Source organism: Pleurodeles waltl, chromosome 11, assembly GCF_031143425.1.
Source record: "Pleurodeles waltl isolate 20211129_DDA chromosome 11, aPleWal1.hap1.20221129, whole genome shotgun sequence".
Classification (NCBI taxonomy): domain Eukaryota; kingdom Metazoa; phylum Chordata; class Amphibia; order Caudata; family Salamandridae; genus Pleurodeles; species Pleurodeles waltl.
Window position 1 is genome coordinate 505,368,068 of NC_090450.1, and position 24,495 is coordinate 505,392,562.

Below are 24,495 nucleotides of genomic sequence, written 5' to 3' on the forward strand. Positions count from 1 at the left end.
GGCAGTTTAATTTGAGTTCATTGGGCCTGTCCAGTGCTGCTGCGTTACCAGAAACCCCTTGGTTCATGCTTCCAGCAGAGACAGTTTCTTCCTCTATCTGCTGCCTTTGAGGATAGTTGCCACTTTGTATCCTCAGAGGCAGAGCTTTGATATCTGTCGATTGGGAGCGTGGCGAGCATTTTATGAATTCCTCTTTGATGCTTGACTTTTTTTTCCGAGTTTCCTCCCAGTGGGTTATTGCACCAGTTTCTGTGTGCAGGATGGGTTGTGGTTTCCTGACCCATTAATGGTATATTGGTCATTTACTTTAGCCGTTTCTTGTTTTTCCTGGACAGAACTGGAAGAAAGGGGCCTACTTCTTGGGTGTGCGCTTTTTCTGGACTTTTCGTTATTACTCCCAATGTCTGTTCTGGGCATGCTTCGGGCTGTGTTGTGACGTTGGGGACTCCCATTTGAGGTCTATTGTGCCTGGGGTTGGTTGATCATGTGTCTGTAGCATGCCATTTCTCCACTGTCCGGCTTCCTGTTTTAAGTTTACTACTATTGTCGACATAATTGATGGCAATTTTTGCAGTTTATCCCAGATTGGGCTGTGGTGGCAATGATGGCCCTGGGTGGGTAGCTCCTTGTCTGCCTCCACTAGTGCTTGAGCTTTTTTGATTAGCGAATTTAATCTGTCCAGATTAATGTCAATGGCCATAGTTGTGGAAGCCAAGCTTTGCAAGATTTGAATTTGAATGTCTAGTTTGACTGTATTGAAAATAGTAGTGTTTCATGTGGCTGTGAGGGTTTTGTTTAAAACGTCCCATCCTGCCAGGAGAAAAGGGTCAGGGTCGATGTGTCCCTGATTTTGTGTTGTTTCTGATGTGAGCAGCGAGTTTGTGAAGGGTTGGTTGATGATCCTGTATGTGGGTGTGAGTTGGTGAGCCCCATCATCTACGTCAATGCTGAAGACCTCCTCTAACTCCTCATTAGAGAGGCCTCACTGGGGTGGTTGGGCGATTTTGACCTTATGGTTGATCATTTTGAGACCAGATTTTCCCAGCTGCCTTTTTGAGTTTCCTCAATGCAATGCCCTTAGATGGGAAGGTCATCAGTAACTATGGTTCTGTTTATTACCACTATGAGGTGATAGAGCGATTGGCTGCTTTAGTGGCTGGACAGTATGCTCCATTTTGTTGTGTGAGGGATCCAAGTGGGGCGGTGAGCTTGGTAGTGAAAGTTCAGGCATTGATTCTTGAGCTGTATTGCTTGCAGGGAAGTCCACCCAGGAGCTGCCCAGGGTGATTGCACTGTCATTGAAGGATCTCCATCCAGGATAGGATCTTGCGGTTGAGTCTCCGGGGATGGTTTTTATGGCTGGTGTTTTTCTCCAGTGGCATAAAGTACTCAGGGATTCCTTTGGGTCCACCCTTCACCCTCTGGGTTCCCCTTTGTGTCTTCTGCTGGGTTTCTGGGTAACCCTCCTTTGGAGCCATTGAGGCTATTGCCCCATTTGGTGAAACCTGTGCCGTGAGTTGGGGCTTTGTGGCATGCTTTGTTTTCCTCCCTTTGCCCCCCCCCATTTGTTAGGGGCAGGGTTTTCTCTCCTCACTAAATTTTGCACTCTGTCATGTGCCATTAAGAGGAGGGAGCTGCAGGTCCTCATGCTCTCTCCATACTTTCTTTTGGTCCCTCTTGGGGATTTCGAAGTCTCCGGGTGCTCTTCCTTCTCCTCTTGTAATCATGGGGTGAGTGTAGGAGTGTGATGGAAGATGGGAGGCTAGAGTCCCCTGGAGTTCCCCTGACTTGTGGTCGTTCCCTGGCTATGAGGGAGGTAGGGGTCAAGCGAGCGGGTCTCACCGGTAGCCTGAAAGCCACGCCCAGACTTGTCTGGGCCACTTCCTCAGGGAACCGGGGCATGCACCCGGCGACAGCCACCTACGACTGCCACGCTTGCACTTTGCTAAGCTTGGTAGAGCACCCACACATGCGCTTGCTATCTCCTGCTGCTGTGCCGCTGCTGCTGGTGCCTGCTGTAGTTGCCTAGCTGTAGCAAGGAGCCTGATCCCTGTGGCTGTGGGTGTGTCTGTGGTTGTGGGCCCACCTTGAGGGGGCTAGGGACCTCCTGGGACAACCTGACTTCAACACTGTGTTCTTACTGTCCTGGATGCTGCCGGACTACCAGAGTCAATCGGCATGAATTAGCTTGAGTTTAAGCGGGCACTTTGCGCACGGACCTTGCACTGGTCTTCCGCTGGCTTTTTGATGGTCTTCCACTGGCCCCAACACCCAGTCCACGAGTTGCTGCTGCTTCTAATGGAGACTGAGAGGTCAGTCCGCACCCCCCCACATGAGCCCATGGTGTACCACTGAAGTCAGGCTAGGTGGTTGGGCTGGGAGGTTAGGTGGACAGGTAGGAGTGGGCAGCTGTGGAAGTGAGTGCCGCCACGGAGCCGACCAGCAGACCCCCGGAACAAGCCACCCACAGTCCACAGCCGCCTGCCATCAGCCGCGGCCGCGGTCACCACCTGTGGTTGCCTGATGTCCTGCTCGCCTCTGTTCAGAGTGTTGGTGTGGCATTGTAACTTGCAGTCTTGCAAGCTTTCTAGATCACCACTTGACTGTCCACAACAGGAAACTTGATTTCACCTGCCACGGCCGCTCCGTGCAGCATTCGACACTGGATGCTGCGGTAGTGCAGCATTCACAGGGAGAGCTGCGGCCTCCACCTGCTCTGGCAGCTCCGTGCAGTGTTATGCACTGTGGTGGTGCAACATTCACCACCGTCTGCTTCGCGTCCGGTGTTCCGTCTGCTGAACCTGATCGAGGGGCTGCAGATTGTACAGCAGGCTCGCCGCTGCTCTGGGTGGCGTGCTTATACCCGTCAGTTGTTCAGGATGTTCTGGTCCCAGTCGTTCACCCACAACTGTGGTGGAGTCAGGCTCTAGCCGGACTGTAATTGTGCCCAGGATTCCTGCCTCCAACTGGCGAAGAGCATCTGACAGAGGCCTTGGCTTACCTGCAGCTCCCGCGCACTCTTGTTGCTCCTGCGGGTTGTTATCAGTCTAAAGCAGTCTCGCCCCGCAGCTCATGCCATTGGTCGTGGTCTCTGGAAAACACCTCTAAGGCCAAATCAGAGGGAAAGAAGCAAGGCTGCAGTGCGAACCTGAGGTCGGTCGAATGTTGGCAGTTGAGGCTGAGTTGTATCGACCGGCGTGTTTCCGTTGCAAGAATGCGTTCACCTGCTTTGTTCTGAGATAGGACACCCAATAGATAAGCAGACTTTGGCCCCCTTGTGTGGAAACCTCCAAGAGTGTTGCTGCTCGTTGCTGGGGCTGGTGGTGTGAAGGTCTCACAAGTACCCCCACAAGCAGCACCCAGACTTAGCTGGACCGCTTCTGTGGGGGACCAGGGGCGCACACTTAGTGGCAGCCGTCTACGGCAGCTGTGCTTGCACTATCCTGGCCGCTGCCAGTGTGCCTGTGTGTTTCTTGGCCCTTTGGGCCTGCCTCCTGCTTTCCACTCCTCTCTCACCTGCTTCCTCACAGTCTCGCTGTCCAGCGCGAGGAACGGAGGTTGGGGAGCAGGGAGGGAAGATGGGACTGCGATGGACAGCTACCAGAAACAAAATAACTGAATACATTCAACAAAGAAACCTCCACTCAAGATTGGCACCCCGCCTTAAAACACCACCATACAACAAAAAGACAATAGGTGGTACATCTTTCTGCATCCAAAGTATGGCATTCATTATCCCTAAATATAAGATATGCGAATAACTATCTTGTCTTCAGGAGACTACTCAAGACTTGGCTCTTTCCTTCATAACCCCCATATCTGAACAGCAATGGATTGCATATGTCTGTGTTGATAAATATTTATAATCTGATTATTTGTATATATTTAGATATGTATAGTTCGTTAAGAAATATGTATAGTTACTATTTTATAATAATTAAATATACACATACTCTTTAAGCCTGTTTAACAAATGTAAATTTACTTATGGTTAAATGTATATATGTGTGTATGCATGTGTGCATGTGTATATATGTATATACATATGTGTATATTATTCATAGGTCATGCATACTTCCTAGATAAATTGTTAGATTACATATTTATGAATCCCAGCTTTCTTTTATCTATCACAATGAGCAAATGTTATCTTAATCACTTTACCAGCTAGCATTTCGCGATTGAAAAATTGAGGAAAGATACAAGAATGTTAGAAAAGTACACATATAAATTAACTCAAATATTGCAAATCTTGAAAGTCTGTGTTTATACAATGCAACATTACATCTCATATTATTATACCCATTATTATATTCCTTGCACATATATTCCCTTACTATGTATTTACATATATATTTATTTATTACTATAGCCTTACTGTACGAGAGAAAAAAATAATAAAATAAATACATTTTAAAAAAAGAAAAGAAAAAAGAAAAAAAAAGAAAATGTACTCTCTTGTAAGCTTTACTCTGTAATCTCCCCATCACCCTATGCCTCTATCAGTCTATCCTCCATCCCCTCTCTGACTCATCCTAAACCCATTCTACTACTATGATCTCCAAAATAATCCTGCCTCAGATCTTCCCTCCACTACCTCTTCTAGCTCACCCCATATTTCAGCTTACTACCATGATCTCCCAAACAATCCTATTAAAGTCTCCCTCATTTATCTCACCTTTGACTCATCCGAAATCTCTTCTACTACTATGATCTCCCTAACCCCTTTCTACAGACTCTTCCCTCCTCAATCTCTCCTTTACTCATCCCACACCTCATCCTATTACTATAAACTCCCAATTAACACTTCTGGATTCTTCCCTCCATTACTCTAGTCAATCCAACTAAAAAACTCACATAGCCAACGCTCAAATTAACTCATACTAATACTAATACCATACTCATATTTCCCTATACTAATTCACCACTAATTCTCTTGGGTTCTGGAGTAGTGTGCTACTCGCTGAAAAGCGCTTTGACGCATTTGTCAGGGGCAGTAAGCACTATATAAATACTACTACAATATAATACAATACAGTATTCATATGAAGATCTCTCAAAATGTAAACAATATCCTGGTCCACCCCAATAGATAACATGATATGCCACAATTTGTCTCTATTTACCTCGTCAAAAGCCGAGGTAAGATCTATAAATGCTAAATGGATGGAACCTGGGTGGGCAACAGTATATTTACTTAAAACTTAATTTAAATTCAAACACTGGTCCACTGTCAACCTGCCTGAACAAAACACATACTGCATGTCAGAAATAACGTTGTTTTCCTCAGCCCACATCGTAAATCTGTCCAATCTGTCCACCACCTTCAGAACTAAGTCAAGCAATGAAATAGGCCTACAGCATTGGGAATTATCCCTGCCCCACTTTTTAAATACAGGGACAATAATAGAGGTGGCCTTAGACTGTGGAGGTCCCTGTATGACTGCGTATTCATGGTTGTAGTAAAGAGTTCGGCCCAGACCTCAACATCATTAATATACAGATCTGGAGGAATTCCACTGGGTCCAGGGGCCATGTTTTAAGTCACCCCGACTATACCCTTCTTGACTTTGTTAAGGGAGAATGACAATTTTGAAGTCCCCTCCACTAAATGCCCTCCATAGAAATCGGTGGTGGGGTAATGCTGTTATAGGACCCCTCAAAATGAGAAACTCATCTATCCTCAGTAATATGTGAGCCCAGTTAAGCTACGAATTCTGGCACCAAAAAGGGACTGTTAACTATACTCCAAAAATTAGCACTGCATTTCAACGTGCTCACCTCGAAAACATTTTCTCATGCAGTGTTCCTTAAAACATTCTTGTGCCTCGCAGTTTCCATCTTGTACTGTTTGCTGCAATTCTTGATAAGAGCAGAATCCCTTAGATTCCTTAGTACCTGGGATCACCCTCTATCAAAACATTTGGGCATGGCATAATGCTTCTGAGGTACTGTTACCTCCAAGAGGGCAGACACTGTATTGGAGATCTCTGCAAAGGCCCCCAAAATCTCTCGGGGTTAGAGCTACTGGAAGTGAAAATTATATACTCACTTTGACAACAGGAGTAGAGACTTGTTAAAACTATCAGGAGCTACTTGAGACCACCTTAGCCTTCTTCCCTGAATTGTTTTCTTAATGACCCCTCTGACACCTGAAGGATGCTCTTGAACACCCTGGGTCCAGCATAATGATAAACAAACTGAGTTATGGTCGCTGAAGGGGCTCAATGAGATCATGATCTCTGAAATTCAAGGGAAGAAGAGTGCTGAGACAAAAAATAAATACATAATTGACTCACATCCCCACCCTGAAAAGGTGGGATTGATATTGATTGCTTTAGAAGAAATAAGCTTGTCAAGAGAGGAAACTAGGTAAAATTAATTTACAATTGCACTTAGTAACAAACCTTGGTGAGAGTGTTCCATGTGCAAGCTTGGTAGGGACATACAACACTTGTCTTGTTCCCCAACCTCCCTAGGATCCCCATAAAGATGAACATTAAAGTCCCCTGCAACAATACTATTAGCCATAGACAATTTAGACCCATTCAGCTGTCTCAAAAAAAAGCCCACGATTTGAAAGTTACAGGCATTATTCAGAGGGGTCCTGGCATTATAAAAATTGTACAACAACAGTTTTGAGGGCCCAGCCAAGGAAAATGTTAAGGCCTGCAGGGTAGAAACCCCAAGGGGAATACTTCAAGCCTTTCTTTATCCACCAGAGATACATAAATAATCAGACCTCCTTTCGGTCTACCAGCCCGGGACTCTGTAGCAGGAACAAAAAAGATCTTATACCCCTCGAAGAAAGAGTTAGAGATTGCCCACGTTTCCTAAAGGCAAATTACCCCAAATCCTCTAATAAAGTCCAAGTTAGGGTCCTGAAATGTGTCCGCAACCCCTGCAATGTTCCAGCTAATGAGGTTTTACACCATGGGATTATGGGGGTCATTTTGACCTCAGCGGTCTTTTTTAAAGACCGCCGAGGGACCGCCGTGCGGAAGACCGCCATTGGTGGCGGTTTGCCGCTCGGCCTATTATGACTGTTGGCAGCTCTCCGTCCTTTTACGGACGGAGAGCCGCCAACAGCCATACTGGCGGGAGGCGGGAAGTGGAGGATGCTCCACCTCCACCGCCACGCCAACAGAACACCGCCCAGCGAATCACGTCCTGTGATTCGCTGTGGCGGTGTTCTGTTGACGGTGTGGTGTCGGCGGAGCTGCCCCCATGGCTCCCGTCCCCTCCTGGAGGATCGTCGGACCAGGTAAGTCGATCGTCCGTGAGGGGGTGGGGTGGGGGGTGTTGTGTGGGTGATTGGGGGTGTGCGTGTGTGTATGTAGAGGGGATGTGTGAGTGCGTGTATGTCTGTGGGTATGTCTGTATGGATGTGTGCGCGTATGTTTGAATGTGGGTGTGCGTGTATGACTGTGTGTGTGGATGTAGGCATGTATATCGGCGTGTGTGCGTGTAAGTATGTAGGTGGTGCCTGCGTGTCGTGTGGGTATGGGTGAAGTGATGTTTGGGGTCGGGGTGGGGAGGGGAGCCCTGCCACCTTTGGGGGGTGGCAGGGGTGGTGGGGGGGTAGGGGAGGGAGTCGGGGTGGAGACCCCTATCAGTGCCAGGGAAGGAATTCCCTGGCACTGAGGGTGCTTACCGCCATGGATTTCATGGAGGTTCAAACCGCTGGAAATCCACAGCGGTAAGCCGGGTCCAAATACGGCCGGCGGTATAGTGACGGCCGCCGGGCTGGGTCTCCAGCCCGGCAGTCGTCTCCGCCCTGGCAGGCGGAACAGAGAACCGGCGGATGACCATGGCGGGAACCGCCATGGTCATAATTCCACAAAGTAAGACCGCCAGCCTGTTGGAGGTCTTACCGCCGGTTCTCCGCCTTCCGCCAGGGTTGTAATGACCCCCTATGTTTTGATGGAACCTAGGCACATGGAACAGATGGTGCCTGGGTGCCATTGCCCAGATGATCATGCCCTATCTGTCAGTCACAAGCATCAAGGGAGTTCAGAGGGGCAAATCTGTTAGAGATAGCCAGCTGCTTATAAGAGGCTGGATACTGTCCATTTCGTTCCTGAGCTTGATACCTTGGAATATGTCGCAAGATAGGGTCCACTGCCTCAGACCTATAGAAGAAGCCCATAGGAAGAACTAACATAGAAGGTGGAGAACTGCTGACTTGTAGGCGGCCGATGTATGCAAGAACTTTCCCTGCAGCAAAAGGCCTGTTGAAGTTTATTGTCAGGCAGACAAAAAAAAGTATTTAGACCATGTCTTTAAACAGCACAAAAACTTGATTACTTAATTAAGACATTCTCAAAAGTAACACAAAAGAATAGAATTAAAAAAAAATGAATGTAAAATAACCCACCCAAAAACTGGTTATTAAACCCTGAGATATACAAATGATTGTGTTTCTACTCACTGGACTTTCCGTATCCTCAATCAACTTACTATATTAACTGAGTTTTCTTATAAAATACAAAAATGAGGAGAAAAGCAGCCTTCATATACACATAACAAACATTTTGACAGCAATCATAAAACTCCCTATGGCACATGCATCATCCAAAAATCACATATTTGTTAAAAGTACTACAGCTTGTGGTCGATGCCTAATGTCATATTTTATTTTTTTAAAATAGGGCGAAAAATGGATATACGGAGGAGCAGGTCTATTAAACAATCCATGCAGATGTGCACATTATCTCATTTAGGGCCAGATGTATGAAGCATTTTCCACGTCGCAAATGGTGAATCGGGCCGTTTGCAACGTGGAAAATGGTATTTTTGATGTACAGACCCATTTTTGCGATTCAGTAATCTATTTACCAAATCGCAAAAAAGGGTTTGAGAGTCGCAATTAGGAAGGGGGGTTCCATTCCTCATTGCGAGTCGCAGTCTCATGTATAATTGTTTTGTGACTCCGAATGCAGTCGCAAAACACTTGCAGTTAGCACCAGTTTCAAACCAGTGCTAACTCATTTGCAAATCGGAAGGGGTCCCCTTGGCAGCGAAAATATGTTTTCAGAGCAGAGTCCTATGGACCACTGCCTCTTCTGAAAAAATGAAAAGAAAACTTTTCATTTTTTGTTTTTGAAATGCATCTCGTTTTCCTTTAAAAGCAGTCACAGACATGGTGGTCTGCTGTCTCCAGCAGGCCACCATCCCTGTGAGGGTGGCCATTCCCAATGGGGTCGCAAATTGCGACCTACCTCATGAGTATTCATGAGGTAGGTCATTTGCGATACCATTGGGAATCGCAAACATTGTCATTGACACTGTTGTACATCAGGTTTTGCGACTTGCAAATTGTGGGTCACAAAACCTGAAGTTCGTACGTGTGGCCCTTAGTTCTCACCTCACATGTACATTTGCCAGGAGAGGCCATCATTGCCAATTTTATTTCTGAGTTAAAATAACATGAGTTAATGCCCACCCTCAGCTTTAACAGTTCATATCTAAGCCGACTGTTAGGTAACAAGTCCATATAAGGGAATCATTCTTCATTTTGCCAGAATTTAAGCATATACTGGATTGAGCTTTTCACCCATTAACACTTGCCAGTCATATTCTCTAGAGACTTCCTCACCAAGGGCCAGATGTAGCAAAATGCAAAATTGCGACTTGCAATTTGCGAGTCCATCCGACTCGCAAATTGCAAGTCGCAATTTGCTATGCAGTACGGTGTCTCAGACACCGACTGCGACTCGCAATGGGGTCGCAATGACCCACCTCATCAATATTCATGAGGTGGGTCACAAATTGCGGCCCCATTGCGAGTATAGGCACTCGCAAACATGGAGGCCTGCTGTAGTCAGCAGACCTCCGTGTTCGTGACTGCTTTAAATAAAGCAGTTTTTTTTTTTTTTAAGTGTAGCCCGTTTTCTTTAAAGGAAAACGAGCTGCACTTAAAAAAAAAAACGAAACCTTTAGTTTTGGTATTTTTTCAGGGCAGGGAGTGGTCCCTTGGACCACTCCCTGCCCTGAAAAAATATTTTTGGGTCCATTCACAAAGTGGAAGGGGTCCCATGGGGACCCCTTCCAATTTGCGAGTGGGTTACCATCCACTTGAAGTGGATGGTAACTGCGACTCCATTTGCGACCGCGTACGCGGTCGCAAATGGAATTGCATCCCACTGCGAGTCGCAAATAGGAAGGGAACAGCCCTTCCTATTTGTGAGTCGGAAATGCATTTTGCGAGTCGGAGCCGACTCGCAAAATGCATTTCTGCATTCCGGTGAGGCTTTTGCGACTCGCAAACGGCGTTTTTGGCCGTTTGCGAGTCGCAAAACCCTTGCTACATCTGGCCCCAAGTGCCTTGAGGTCCCTCTTCGAGACTTCTATTTGTAAATTCTGCAGGCACAGCTTAACCTTAATTGCCTCCCAAGTAGCCTCCAAACTTTTCCTAACTCCCTTAGCTCATTTCATTTCACTTTTCTTAATTTCATTCTTGCACCATAAAGCAATCTTTTGCCCTTCACTAGCACTCATCTGTTGCCAGAATCTGACTTAAGCCTCTTGATCCAATGTACTCCATGATAATATACCTGTCTCCAAGCTCACTGTCTGTATCATTGATGATGCTGGAAGAGACAATAAACTTCTAAAAATGTACCCTCCTCAACATCCCACCTGCTTTTACCACTGACACACAGCAGCTCGACTCCGTACTGAAATTGGGAGGGTATCATCGTGGCATAAGCTTTTAAAACAGACCTATGGGACATCTAGCCCCTGTTAATTTGTTTTAGGCAACCTACCAAGGCAAAGGTTTTTAATTTTAATGATTCATTGTGTACATTCCACTTCAAGTAGTTCTCAAACCAGACCCCTAGATACTTGTATTCTTTCACCAATTCCAACCTAGTAGAGCCAAGATACTAATGAAACCTTACAGGTTTTTTTTACCAAAGCACACTTTGGTCTTCTCCAGATTTACCACTAATTTTTTAGCATCACAATATTCCATAAACGCACGCAGCTTCCTTTGCAGGTCTATCCCTGTCTGATCTAAAATCACAAGGTTATCTGCATACAGGCGACATGCTACATGTTTTCCATCCACCTTGGGGCCTACGCCCCTATACACAACCAGGGCTGCTGGCAACTCTGCTTTAAATAGTGAAAAAAGCAAGGAGGCCCCTTTTTTAAAGTTTTCACAGCCTTTACAAGCCAGTTTACCCTTCTTTCTCAGCATGGGGTGCTATGAGTGGAAGGCTGAGGGAAGAAAGAGATAAACGGCGTTCAGCCAGCTCAACTTCCTTCTTGAGCAGACCCACGGCATGTTGCAAAAACCCTCTTAGAGACGTGTTGGCATGAGGCTTAGGGGCGCTTAGAGGCAGCTTGCCTTTCCTCAGAGTCAGGTTAGAAACTTATTAAAGAAACGAAGAGCAGAGTCTCGACCAGTACCTACTGGGAAAGAAGTCAGCTATATGACTCGGCCCGATCTTCTCCAGACGATGATGGGCGAGGTGCGGACCTGCCTTTGACTTGGCCTTCGCCTGTGAGTGTCCTACCAGTGGGACTGATGGGAGCACACTGTTCCCCTTTGCAGGAATCCTTGCCCCCTTCCTGGAGTGAGTCTACTGCAGCCCCTCCTGGCGCAAGGAATGATGGACTATGGAGACCCCTGCATTCTTTGGAGTCTGTAGTGGCCAGTAACCCTCTTGCCGCCAACTTACACGTCCCAGGCAGCAGGACTGCTGAGAACACTTTGCAGGAGGCCACCCCACTTCCTGGAGAGTCTGCAGCAGGGCCTCCTGGCACTAGGGATGACGGACCATGGAGTCCCCTGCTTTCTGTGGAGTACTTAGGGGCTAGTAATACCCTTGCCACAAACTTAGGTGTACTATCTATTCGTTTTGGATTGGAGCTGTGACTGAGGCTGAGTGAGGAATTTTTGCAGAAAGACATATAGGGAGCAATGGCAGGTGGAGGTTGTTAGACCTGGCATCCTTGGTGTGGTCTCTCCTAACTTTTTGCCTCTGCTTCCCAGTTTGTTGCTATGGGTTGGACTCTGTTTTTGCTGTTTTTGTTACTCTGGGCATTTTACCACTAGAGACTAGTGCTAAAGTGCACGTGCTCCCTATGAGAAATTGTATGTGTAATTGGCTTTTCCATGATTGGCATATATGACTTACCAGCAAGTCCTTAGTAGAGTGCACTAGAGGTGCCCAGGGCCTGTAAATCAAATGCTACTAGTGGGCCTGCAGCAATGATTGTGCCACCCACATGAGTAGCCCTGTAAACATGGCTAAGACCTGCCACTGCAGCATCTGTGTGTGCAGTTTTACTGCCAACTTGACTTGGCAAGTGTACCCACTTGCCAGACATAAACGTTCCATTTTTATACACGTAAGGTGTTCCTAAGGTAGGCCCAAGGTGGCCTCAGGGCAGAGTTCAGTGTATGTTAAAGGTGGGACATGTACTGATGTGTTTTACAAGTCCTAACAGTGAAATACTGCCAAATTTGGTTTTCACTGTCGCAAGGCCTATCACTCTCATAGGTTAACATGGGGACTGTCTTTAAATATCTTTTACATGCAGTTTCCCTTTGAAAGCAGATAGAGATATAGAGTTTGGGTCTCTGAACTCACAATTTAAAAATACACCTTTTAGTGGAGTTGGTTTTTAGATTATTAGTTTGAAAATGCCACTTTTAAAAAGTAGGCATTTTCTTGCTTCTGTGACTCTGTTCGTGGATTCCCTGTCTGGGTCAGACTGACAGTTGGGCTGTTTGTGAATCGACTGTAGACAGTGACTCAAAGGGAGCTGGGGTGTAGCCTGCATATCCTGATGCGCCATCTGGGCTGGAGTGGAGGGAGAAGTGGTCACTTCCATCTGAATGGGATGTGCCTGCCCTCACACAATGTAGTCTCCAACCCCCTGGTGTGTGTCTGGGGCCTGGCCTGGGCAAGGCAGGATCCTGTAAACAACAGAGACTTTTCTTTGAAGTTGGCAACTTCAAAGGCAAAAAGGGGTATACGTATTGGACCTAAACTCCATACTTTAGGGGCCTGATTTATACTTTTCGAGCACCACATTTGCGCCATTTTTTTACGCAAAAGCGGCGCAAACTTACAAAATATAATTGAACTCTGTAAGTTTGTGCCGCTTTTCCATCAAAAAATGATGGAAATGCAGCGCTAAAAAAGTGTAAATAAGGCCCTACATTTTTTCAAGATTTGCTTCTGGAACCAAGAAGAACCTCTGCCAAGGAGAAGAGTTGAACAGCTGAGGAGAAGTGCTGCCCCTGCCTGTGACTGTGCTTTGTTGGGCTATCCTGCAGTTGCTGCTTCTGCCTGTGAAAGAGTACAAAGACTGGAGTTTGTGGTATATTCCTGCTTGAGAAGAATCTCCAAGGGCTTGGACTGAGCTTGCTTCCTGTTCTGAAGTCTCGCTTTGTTGGGCTATCCTGCAGTTACTGCTTCTGCCTGTGAAAGAGTACAAAGACTGGAGTTTGTGGTATATTCCTGCTTGAGAAGAATCTCCAAGGGCTTGGACTGAGCTTGCTTCCTGTTCTGAAGTCTCGGCTTTGTTGGGCTATCCTGCAGTTGCTGCTTCTGCCTGTGAAAGAGTACAAAGACTGGAGTTTGTGGTATATTCCTGCTTGAGAAGAATCTCCAAGGGCTTGGACTGAGCTTGCTTCCTGTTCTGAAGTCTCAGGGCTATCAAAGACTTCCTCTGCCAGCACATGGACTCTCTGCTGAGACTCCTGCCCTGCCAAGTGATGCGTAATCCAGTCCCTGGGCCACGAAAGGAGAATCTGGTGGAAAACCAAAGAAAACCAAGTGAACGGACTTCGGACAACTCCGGACGACTTAGGACTGATGCCGCTGCTGAATCCCGTGACGCCACCTGCAACCGAAACCATCGTCCTCGCTGGAGTTTGACGACCCCGCAGGCCCGACACCGCTGCAGCCCTGATGAAGTCTGTGACTGCGTGGAAGTCGGCACGCCACGTCGTGACTGCCAGATACCGACTCCGACGGAAGTGTGTGGATCCAACGTTTCGCAGAGACGCTGCCTCATCTCCACTGCTCCACAGCAAGGACTCAATGCTTCTTCGTGATGCCTCCGCTCCATAGCTCTGTGGCACCAGAAGCAACGCCGCCTCGGATCCAGCATCGCCGGCATCCGCGACTCCGTGCACCGGCTTGTTTCCTCAATTTCAATAGGTACTGCACCTGGGGACCCGTGTGACTCTGTGACCAGCTCCATTGGTGTCAGATTGTTGGGAACTACTCCGTCACGATGCCGCAATATCACCTAATCGAAGCATTTGTGTTTCTAAGTGCTATTTTTGTGTTTACTCTTTAAAAATTCATAACATAATGTGTATGTTGGATTTTTGTCATTTTGGGATTCTTTTGTTTAGATAAATATTGATTATTTTTCTAACCTGATGTTGAGTCATTTTGTAGTGTTTTCACTGTATTACTGTGTGTGTTGGTACAAATACTTTACACATTGTCTCTGGGTTAAGCCATACTGATCATGCCAAGCTACCAGGGGGGCAAGCAGGGGTTAACCAGGTGTGATTCGCCTTTCCCCTGACTAGAGTGAGGGTCCTTGTTTGGAGAGGGGGCAACCTGACTGCCAACCAAAGACCCCATTTCTAACAGAGGTCAAGTTGCATTAGGAGATATCTCCAACCGGAATGGCACAGGATTGTCACAGTGATGTTGCTATCACATACTCGCCCTCATTCCAACCCTGGTGGTCGGTGATAAAGCAGCAGTAATACCGCCAACAGGCCGGCGGTAAAAAAAAAATGGAATTATGATCACGGCGTTAACCGCCAACACAGATAGCCACTTTAACACACTGACCTCCACGGCAGTAGCAACAAGCACCGCTGCGGTAACCGCCAACAGCTAGGCGGAAGACAAGGTTCTGCCCACTGTATTACAAGACACCAATCTGCTGGCTTTTCCGGGACGTTACCAACGCCATCAAAAGCACAGCAGAAACAGTACACAGAAGGGAAACGACTCACCTTTGGACACTCAAGGAAGAACCACAACGCCATGGAGCCCGAACTACAGGTGTCACCCATGCCGGGTTACCTCCTCCTACATCAGGAATACCAACAGCGGCAAAGACGACCTCGGTGAGTACCACACCTAGCACACAAGGGAGGAGGGGAAGAAAAAGAGAGTGACACACACATGCAACACCCCCAACAACATACACACAAACAGATACAACAACATTACATATCCACCCCGTACCCCTCAGGAATAATGCAAGCCCAAAAGTGATTAAAGTCAGTGTAATAATATAAAGTTCTAGAAATACGTCCTCAAAGCACAAAACAGTATCTACAATATATACAAATGGAGGGACACTGCTCAGTCCATAATGTCCGTGGGCCACAGGGCCATATCACATAGGCCAAGGCCCCACTTGACTCCTGCCTCAATACGGAGAGAACACTGCTGGAGCATCAGATCGAAAATACACAGGCACCTCAGGGGGAAGGGGAATGGGGGCACCTCAGCCGGAAATGGGACAACGCCACTTCTCCTGGAGGGGCCACATGCCCATCACTCTGTCCTGGGGAGTGCAAAGCCACAGTCTCTCAAGTGGGTGGTCTGCCCACTGATTGGTCCTGGGGAGTGCAAAGCCACAGTCTCTCTAGTGGGTGGTTTGCCCACTAATTGGTCCTGGTGAGTGCAAAGCCACAGTCTTTCTAGTGGGTGGTTTGCCCACTGCTTGGTCCTGTGGAATGCAAAGCCACAGTCTCTCTAGTGGGTGGTCTGCCCACTACTTGGTCCTGGTGAGAGTAACGCTACAGTCTCTCAAGTGGATGGCTTCTCCACAGGTTCTGAAGGGGGCTTTGTGCCCAGTGTGCTTCATCCTGGCAAGGAGGGGGTGAGTGAATGCCTTCTTCCACTGGTTCTGGAGGGGGCTTTGTGCCCACTGTGCCTCATCCTGCCAAGGGGAGGGTGAGTGGATGCCTTCTTCCACTGGTTCTGGAGGGGGCTTTGTGCCCTGTGATGCAGATCTTGGGGAGTGCAAGGTCACAGTCCCCCACCTGGGTGTCACACCTACAGGATTTGCAGGGGCCAGGATGCACTACAGCCCATGAAGGCACGACTGCACACATACACACTGCCGCCGCCCGAGATGCCTGCTCAGTGGTGGCAGTGGCGGGGCTGGTGGAGGTGCTGCCAGTGGTGGGGGGAGGCTCCAGCCCTTCCCCTGCAGCCTCGAACGGCTGCCCACTGGGGCTACTGCTGCTGGCAGTGGTGCTGGTGGGGTGCAGGTGGCGGTGCTGGCGGCGGTGGGGGTGGCGGTGCTGACGGCAGTACAACCGGTGGTGGGGGGAGGCTCTAGCCCTTCCCCTGCAGCCTCGGACGGCTGCCCACTGGGGCTGCTGCTGCTGGCAGTGGTGCTGGTGGTGGGGCAGGTGGCGGTGCTGGTGGCGGTGCAGGTGGCGGTGCTGCCGGTGGTGGGGGGAGGCTCCAGCTCTTCCCCTGCAGCCTCAGACGGCTGAAGTGCCATGGCTGGTGTTGTTTGCTTAGATGCTGCTCCAGCACCAGGCTCCATATCCATCCTGCCGGTGGTGTCTGTGCCTTTGTCATTGCCCTTGGTAGCTGGTGGTCCCTTCTTGCCCTTGGCAGCTGGTGGCCGCTTCTTGCATTTGCCAACTGGTGGTGCCTCCTTGCCCTTGCCAGCTGGTGGTGCCACCTTGCCTTTGACAGTTGGTGCTCCCTTTTTGGCTTTGCCAGCTGGTGGTCCCTTTTTGCCCTTGGCAGGTGGTGCAGGCACACTGGCTGTGCTGACGGGTGTCTCCCTGGAGCCTCTCACAACTGCAGTGGCTGCAGAAACTACAGTGTTCGTGGACTGGGTGGCTGAGGTGTTGGCCTGGGTTCTAACCACCCTGGCCCAAAGTGAAGGATGGGGGAGAGGGGCAGGGAATAGGTCAAGGCCGAGAGGAAAAGCTTTTTAGGGACACTCGGGCTGGAAGAGGGTGAAGGTGTGGGAGTGGAGGAAGAGGGAGTGGTGGTAGGAGGTGTCTGTCTGCTGTGTTTGGGTGCAGGTGCATGGGCTGGATGTGAGGTGGATGGCTGTTGGGTGTCTGAGTGCTTGCGTTTGTGTACTTTGGGAGGAGGGGGCACAGACACAGTGGGAGAGGACACAGAAGACATGTGCATGAATGTGGGGGTGGTGACTGCCAGTGAGGGGCGTTTAGTGATAGGCGTGATGGTGATGGGGATAGTGGATGAGGATGTAGTGCATGCAGGTGTGAGTGTAGATGCTACTGGGAGGGAGTTGGATGATGAGGAGGAGGGGGACACAGTGGAGGCAGTGGATGTTAGTATGTCTGCATCTGGATGGTGCTTGTGTGAGTGCCTGTGGAATGATGTGTGGTGCTTGTGTTTTCATGAGCCACTTCTGTGTGTTGATTTGGGTGCATGCTGGTCTGATGGAGTGCTTGGGATAGGCTGGGGTTGAGGGGAATGGGACTGGGTAGAGAAACCTGGAGGGGGGAGGCTAGAGACAGGAACAATAGCTGCCATCAGGGAGGAGGCCAGAGCCTGGAATAATCTCTTGGGCCGCCACGCCAGAGTGAATGCTCTCCAGGAATGCATTAGTTTGTTGCCAATGCCCAGCTAGACCCCGGATGGCATTCACTATGGTTGACTGCCCAACAGAGATGGATTGCAGGAGGTCAATAACCCCTCACTGAGGGCAGCAGGGCTGACCGGGGCAGGGCCTGAGGTGCCTGGGTCAAAGGAGATGCCCACCCTCCTGGGTGAGCGGGCACGGGAAACACACTGAGGGGCTGCTGTTAGGGCGGTGCTGGTACACCACCAGGAAGCTTCCATCGGAGGAGGTGTCACTGTCCAAACTGTCCCCTCCAGTCTCTGCGGTGGTGCTCCCCTCGCCCTCCGTCACACTTGTGCCCTCACCGTCGGTGGATTTGGCCTCATGGACCATGCGGGATGCAGCTCCCTCCGTCACCAGTACCTCTGCTCCTCTGCCAGATGATGCTAATGCACACAAGGACAGAGTGACAAAACAAAAAGGGGGGGGGAAGACAGAGGATACACTTGGTCAATGCCAGCAACAACACCACTGTTGGCATACACAACACACAGGGAACAGCCCTATGCACTAGGCCATGCACTACCAGTTACAATGCTAGTCACCAGGCCATGGAGTACAATGTCTAACGCCAATAGCAGCACACCTGAAACCCACAGGACCCTGCCCAGTAGTAGATGCCCACTAGCATATTTGTGGCTGGAGTGCATCAGACCCTGCCCAACATGGAACCTACCCTACCATGTTCGTCCTGGCCTAGGGACACCCACAGGCCCACATCCCCCACCCAGATAACACCTCACCACGCGCAATTTGATGATTTTGAAACTGTACTCATCCCCTTGTGGCTGCTGTGATGCCTTCAAGCGCCCATCCAGCTCCGGATAGGCCACCGCCAGTATGCGGAACATCAGGGGGGTCAGGGTTCGACGGGCATCCCTTCCTCATTGGGAGGCCATCCCCAGCTGGGCCTCCGCCATCTTCCTTGCCCAGCGGCGCTGGTCCTCCCACCATTTGCGACAGTGGGTGCTCCGCCTGTCAAAGACCCCCAGGGTCTGCACGTCCTTGGTGATGGCACGCCAAATACCCTTTTTCTGATGGGCGCTGACCTGCAGAGAAAGATACATAGAAAAAGGTATCAGCCATACCGTCTGGCCTGTTACCGTCCGGCCTGTTACACTCATGGCCCACCATATCACCCCCATCCCCTTACGCACAGACATTGGCCACAATACAAGCAGCACTCTGCCCAGGACCCCTCAGCCACACCCCCTTACACGAGGCTTACACACACAGCACTCCATGCATTCATGCCCCATGCATCGTGCTCACAGTGTACTCACCTGTTGGTCTGGAGGACCATAAATTAAATGGTACTGGGGTGGGACCCCATCCTCTAGTCTCTCCAACTCCTCTGAAGTGAAAGCTGAGGCCCTTTCCCCAGACCCTCGAGCCAAGGTCGCTTCCAGACACAGGTCACAGCAGCACTTGCAGTATATGTCCTCTCCAGTTGAAGGTCAGGTAGCAAGTGAGTGAACAGATAGAAAATGGCGGTCACGTCCGCGGTGGTGCGTACCATTACCACTGGCATACATTACCATTGGCTACTGGAACCCATAGGGCCCAATGATAACCAATGAGGAGTTGCACGACTGGTCCTCATCCGCCTCCCACAATGGCGCACAACGTCAGTGGAATTACCTAAATTCCACTTGTCCATCCACACAGGTAAGGCGGCCGCCATTTCAGGGGGGAGCAGGCCATGGTACCTAACTGCGTCACAGCAGATATAGGCACATTCATGGGACTACACGTTAACATACTGTTTCTGTCACAACATGCAAGGCATTTTACTCTGAGTATATGTTTGAATATGACCAGCTGCTCACTGTTTTTCACCCTAGAGTTCACCCGCTGAGGATGAATAGGAGATGGAGACATACCCCCGTGTACAGACCCCTGGTGGACCTGGCAACAATGTAGTACAGGCACATTATACTCACCTACAGACTTGATAGGACCACATTCCAAGAGCTGTGTGACCAATTGGAGCCAGACCTGATCTCAGCTATCTGTCACCCCACTGGGTTCTCTCTCGTGTGCAAGTCCTATCAGTGCTCCATTTCTTGGTAAGTGGCTCCTTCCAAGTGACAGTGGCCATGGCAGCAGGGATGTCACAGCCTATGTTCTCTAACGTGCCGACCATAGTGTTGTCTGCCTTGATTAAACACATGCGCAGCTACATCGTTTTCACCCAGGTGGAGGATTTGGTCACAGTGAAGGCTGACTTCTATGCAATGGGACATATCCCCAACATCACTGGTGCTACTGATGGTACACCTATTGCTTTTGTCTCCCCCACAGCAGAGAAATGAACAGGTGTACAGAAATCAAAAGAGCTTTCACTCTATGAATGTGCAGATAGTATGCCTGGCGGACCAGTACATTGCCCATGTGAATGCAAAGTATCCTGGGTCTGTGCATGACGCCTATATCCTGAGGAATAGCAGCATCCCATATGTGATGGCTCATCTCCAGGGGCACCGGGTGTGGCTAATAGGTGAGCCTATGGTCACCACCAAGTGTATGTAGGTGTATGGGTGTGGGGTTGGCCCTAAGGGTGAGTGTCTGGCTAACAGGTATCCCTCAATATTTGCAGGTGACTCTGGTTACCCCGACCTCTCATGGCTACTGACCCCAGTGAGGAATGCCAGGACAAGGGCAGAGGAACGTTACAATGAGGCACATGGGCGAACCAGAAGGATCATTGAGAGGACCCTTGGCCTCCTGAAGGCCAGGTTCAGGTGCCTCCATCTGACAGGTGGATCCCTGTGCTACTCACCCAAGAAAGTCTAGCCTAGCCTTGAGACGCCAGGTGCCTTTTCTGCAGGAGGATGAGGCTGGAGATGGTCGTGTGGCAATGGTGGATCCTGTGGACAGTGACGAAGAGGAGGCAAAGGAAGAGGATGTGGACAACCGAACAACTATCATACAACAGTACTTCCAGTGACACACATGTAAGACACTGTAACCTCACCTTCCTTGGTGTTTTGTGAAGGGAAGTTTCTCTGGCTGGCTGCTGTTCCCACTACAATGGCCACTTATTGTACCCTTTAACATGTCTATTTGCAGATATTTGTGCCCTCCTGTGGCTCCTGGTGTATTGACTGCAGCACATTACAGGTCATGTCTATGTATACATAACTGTACAGTCTATTTGCAATGACTACAGATTGTTAAACAACTACATCCTTAAATCATTTGACATACTCCTACTTTTTTCCAAGGGTGTTTATGTCAGTGCTGAGAAGTAAATGGAGATGGGCAATGGGCTTGGTTCATGGTGGAGGAAAGTCCAGGATAGAGTCCAGTCTATTGGTATCACAGGTGCATTGTCCAATGGGGCATGGGAAGTGGAGCAATGGCCGTCCAAGGTGGACAGGGTAATAGAGTGGGACACAAGGGTGACAATCAGGGGAGTCTTATTTCCTGGCGGGGTCTTGGCAATGTTCTCTGGCTTCTGCCTGGATCGCAGGGACCGTTTAAGGGGTGGTTCTCCTTCTGCAGAGGGTGGGGTGCTGGTGGCCTGTTGTTCATGTGGCGGTCCTCCTGTCCTCTAACATCAGTGGAGGTGGAAGGCTGTTCATCAGTGTGGCTAGTGTCAGGGGCCCGTTGATGTGCCACTGCCTCCCTCACGGTGTTGGTCATGTCTGTCAGCACCCCTGTAATGGTGACCAGGGTGGTGTTGATGCCCCACAGGTCCTCCATGATCCCCAGGTACTGTCAATCCTGCAGCCGCTGGGTCTCCTGCAACTTGGCCAGTATCTGGCCCATGGTCTCCTGGGAATGGTGGTATGCTCCCAGGATGTTGGTGAGTGCCTCGTGGAGAGTCGGTTCCCTGGGCCTGTCCTCCCCCTGTTGCACAGCAGTCCTCCTAGCTTCCCTGTTGTCTTGTGCCTCTGTCCCCTGAACCGTGTGCCCACTGCCACTGACCCCAGGTCCCTGATCGTCCTGTGTTTGTGGGGTTGCCTGGGGTCCCTATAGTGGTGCACACACTGCTGATTGATGTGTCCTGGGGACAATGGTATGGGCCCACTGCGTGGGTGCTGTGGTGGTGTTTCTTGAGTGGGGAGGCTCTGTGGTGGGATGGGAGTGCGCCTGGGTAACTGACTGCCAAGAGGTCCTTGATGGGTCAGGTTGGTCATCCTGATCAAGGTGTGCAGAGGTGCTGTCATCATTGCGGGCCTCTTCTGTGGGGGGACTGGATGTTGCTGGCACCTCCTCTCCGGTGACGTTGTGTGGAGGCCCTGTGCGGATGTAAATGCAGTGTTATTGTTTCTGCGTTTGACATCTTGTGCATGTGTATGTTGCTCTCTATGGTTGTTATAACCATGGCAGCTTTGCCTTGTGTGAGTTGTTATTTGGTTGGCAAAGTGATTGTCTATAGTGTGCATGCAGTAGTGATGGTTGTCCATGAAGGCCTGTGATGGGTGTCCATGCATTGGTGATGCATGCAGGGTTTGGTATTGGGATGGGTGGGTTGTGATGGTGGGGTATAAGGGAGGTGGTGGAGTGATGGGAGTGAGGGTGGGGGTATGTGATGGCATGCAGGTAGGGGGGTGAAAGTAGTAAAGATTTGACTTACCAGAGTCCAGTCCTCCTGCTACTTCTGCCAGGCCCTCAGGATGCATGATTGCCAAGACTTTCTCCTCCCATGTTGTCAGTTGTGGGGGAGGAGGTGGGGGTCCACCGCCAGTCCTCTGTACAGCTATCTGGTGTCTTGCAACCACGGAACACACCTTCCCCCGTAGGTCGTTCCACCTCTTCCTGATGTCATCTCTTGTTCTGGGGTGCTGTCCCACGGCATTGACCCTGTCCACGATCCTCCGCCATAGCTCCATCTTCCTTGCAATGGATGTCGGCTGCACCTGTGATCCGAATAGCTGTGGCTCTACCAGGAGGATTTCATCCACCATGACCCTTAGCTCCTCCTCTGAGAACCTGGGGTGTCTTTGTGGTGCCATGAGTGTAGTGTGTGTGGTGTGTGTGAGTGTGTGGGGGATGATGTGTTAGGGTGTGTGCTGTGAGGTGCGTGGATGGTGAATGAGTGATGGTGTTCTATAGCTCTGGTTCTGTGGGTGCTCCTGGTGTGGCTTTCTCTCTGTTGTAATTTTTTTGTAGTGGTAAAGGGTTGTTGGTAATGTGTGTGTGTTTTATAGTGGTGTGTATGTGGTGTGTGTATGTGTGTCAGGTGTGTGTAGTTTGAATTGTCCAATGTGGTGTTGCTTTGTTAGTGTGTGTGTATTTTGAGCGTGGTGGTATATACCACCAATGGTTTACTGCGGTTGAATGTCCGCAGCAGTGATTCATGGGTCATAATGCTGTGGGCGTAGTTCTGTTGGCGTAACGGTGTGGGTTTTGGTAGCGCCAGTTTATCACTGACCTTTGGGCTGGCAGATTTGTGTGTGTGTTTGTACAGTGGCGGATTTCTATGTGTGGGTCATAATGCGGGTAGCGGTATACCGCTGCGGTCGCTGTATGTTGGCAGCAGTCAGAATGGTGGTAAGCGGCACTTACCGCTAATGTCATAATGAGGGTCACTGTGTCTTAAAGTGGCGTTACACCTCCTTGTAAATGTGGACCAGTGCTTAGTGCCACCGGAGCGTCATGAAAAGTGACGCTCCGGTGGCACTAGAGGCTCTTAAATATGCCCCTGTGTCTTTACAGTATGTGTCTTCAGGTTGTGTGCCAGGTCCACTGGATGATATTACAAAGATCTAGATCCTTTGTTAGTCCTTCAGTAAATGGACAATAAAGCAACGTAAAGGGAGGAAGTTTGGAAGGAAGCTTGGGTTGGATGCCAGGTGTGTAAATGTACATGGGTGAGTTTGTGAGAAGATGCCAAGGTTCGCCACACTGGCTACAAGTTTGGATGCTATGATTTGTTATTGATACATTTAGGAGAATAAAAGAGTTTGTGAAGCAGATTGTTTTCTTTTGGTTGGAACTGAAGAACTTTTAGGGCTATCTTTTTTGTAAGGACGATGAAGTACATTCTTCCTTTTAAGTTAGGTAACAAGTCATATGTAATGGAAATGAGAAGTTTGTTGGCAGCATTGTTGAGTGAATTGTCTTGAAATTGGGGTGTAGATGTAGTGTTAATTTGGTGGGGCAGGAAAATGCCTCAAAGATTGTCTTTCTTGGTGTGGGAGGTGAATACGTTGAATTCTGGAAGGGTTGGACAGCCTCTTGAGTGGACGCATCAAGCTCAGAGAGGAGAGGGATTGGATTGGGGGGCCTGGTAAGTAGTTAGAGAACGCTTAAGGCAGAGGAACTGGAGGGGAAATAGTCAGGGCATAGTGGGCGACAAAAGTGGGGGTGATTGAAAGAGCAATGACTGGGTTTTGAGTTATTTCAGATTAGAAGGATTTGTTGCATTGTTTGTGATGCAGACTTTTTCCCAATAAAGCAATCTGTTTCATATATGAAGACTGATTAGTTCTGCACCATCTAGTTCAAATATCCTCCTGTCCAGGTGCACATAAAGTCTATGCGCCTGTGTGTAAGACCATCTATTTTGAACATAAAGGGGTATGGCACTGGTATGCCCACAGTGCTGTCAGTGTGTGCACACTCAAACACATTGGTGCCATGCGAGAAATAAAATATTTTAGGCTGCTATAAGTGAACCTTTTTTCCAAGAAAATGTTGCAAAATCATGTTTTGTACACAGAGGTTGGTACAGCCACAAAGTAACTTAAAACAGCTGTATCTAGCGGAAAATGCGGCACATTGTATTAAGATAATGTTTTAGTACATATCGCACAGTTGATCACATTTTAGCACTGCCAATGCCAATAGGTGTGGATTGAAAGGATTGTTGCATGTAATGTGAAGCATTACAAGTTCAAAACATTGGAATAGGTATGT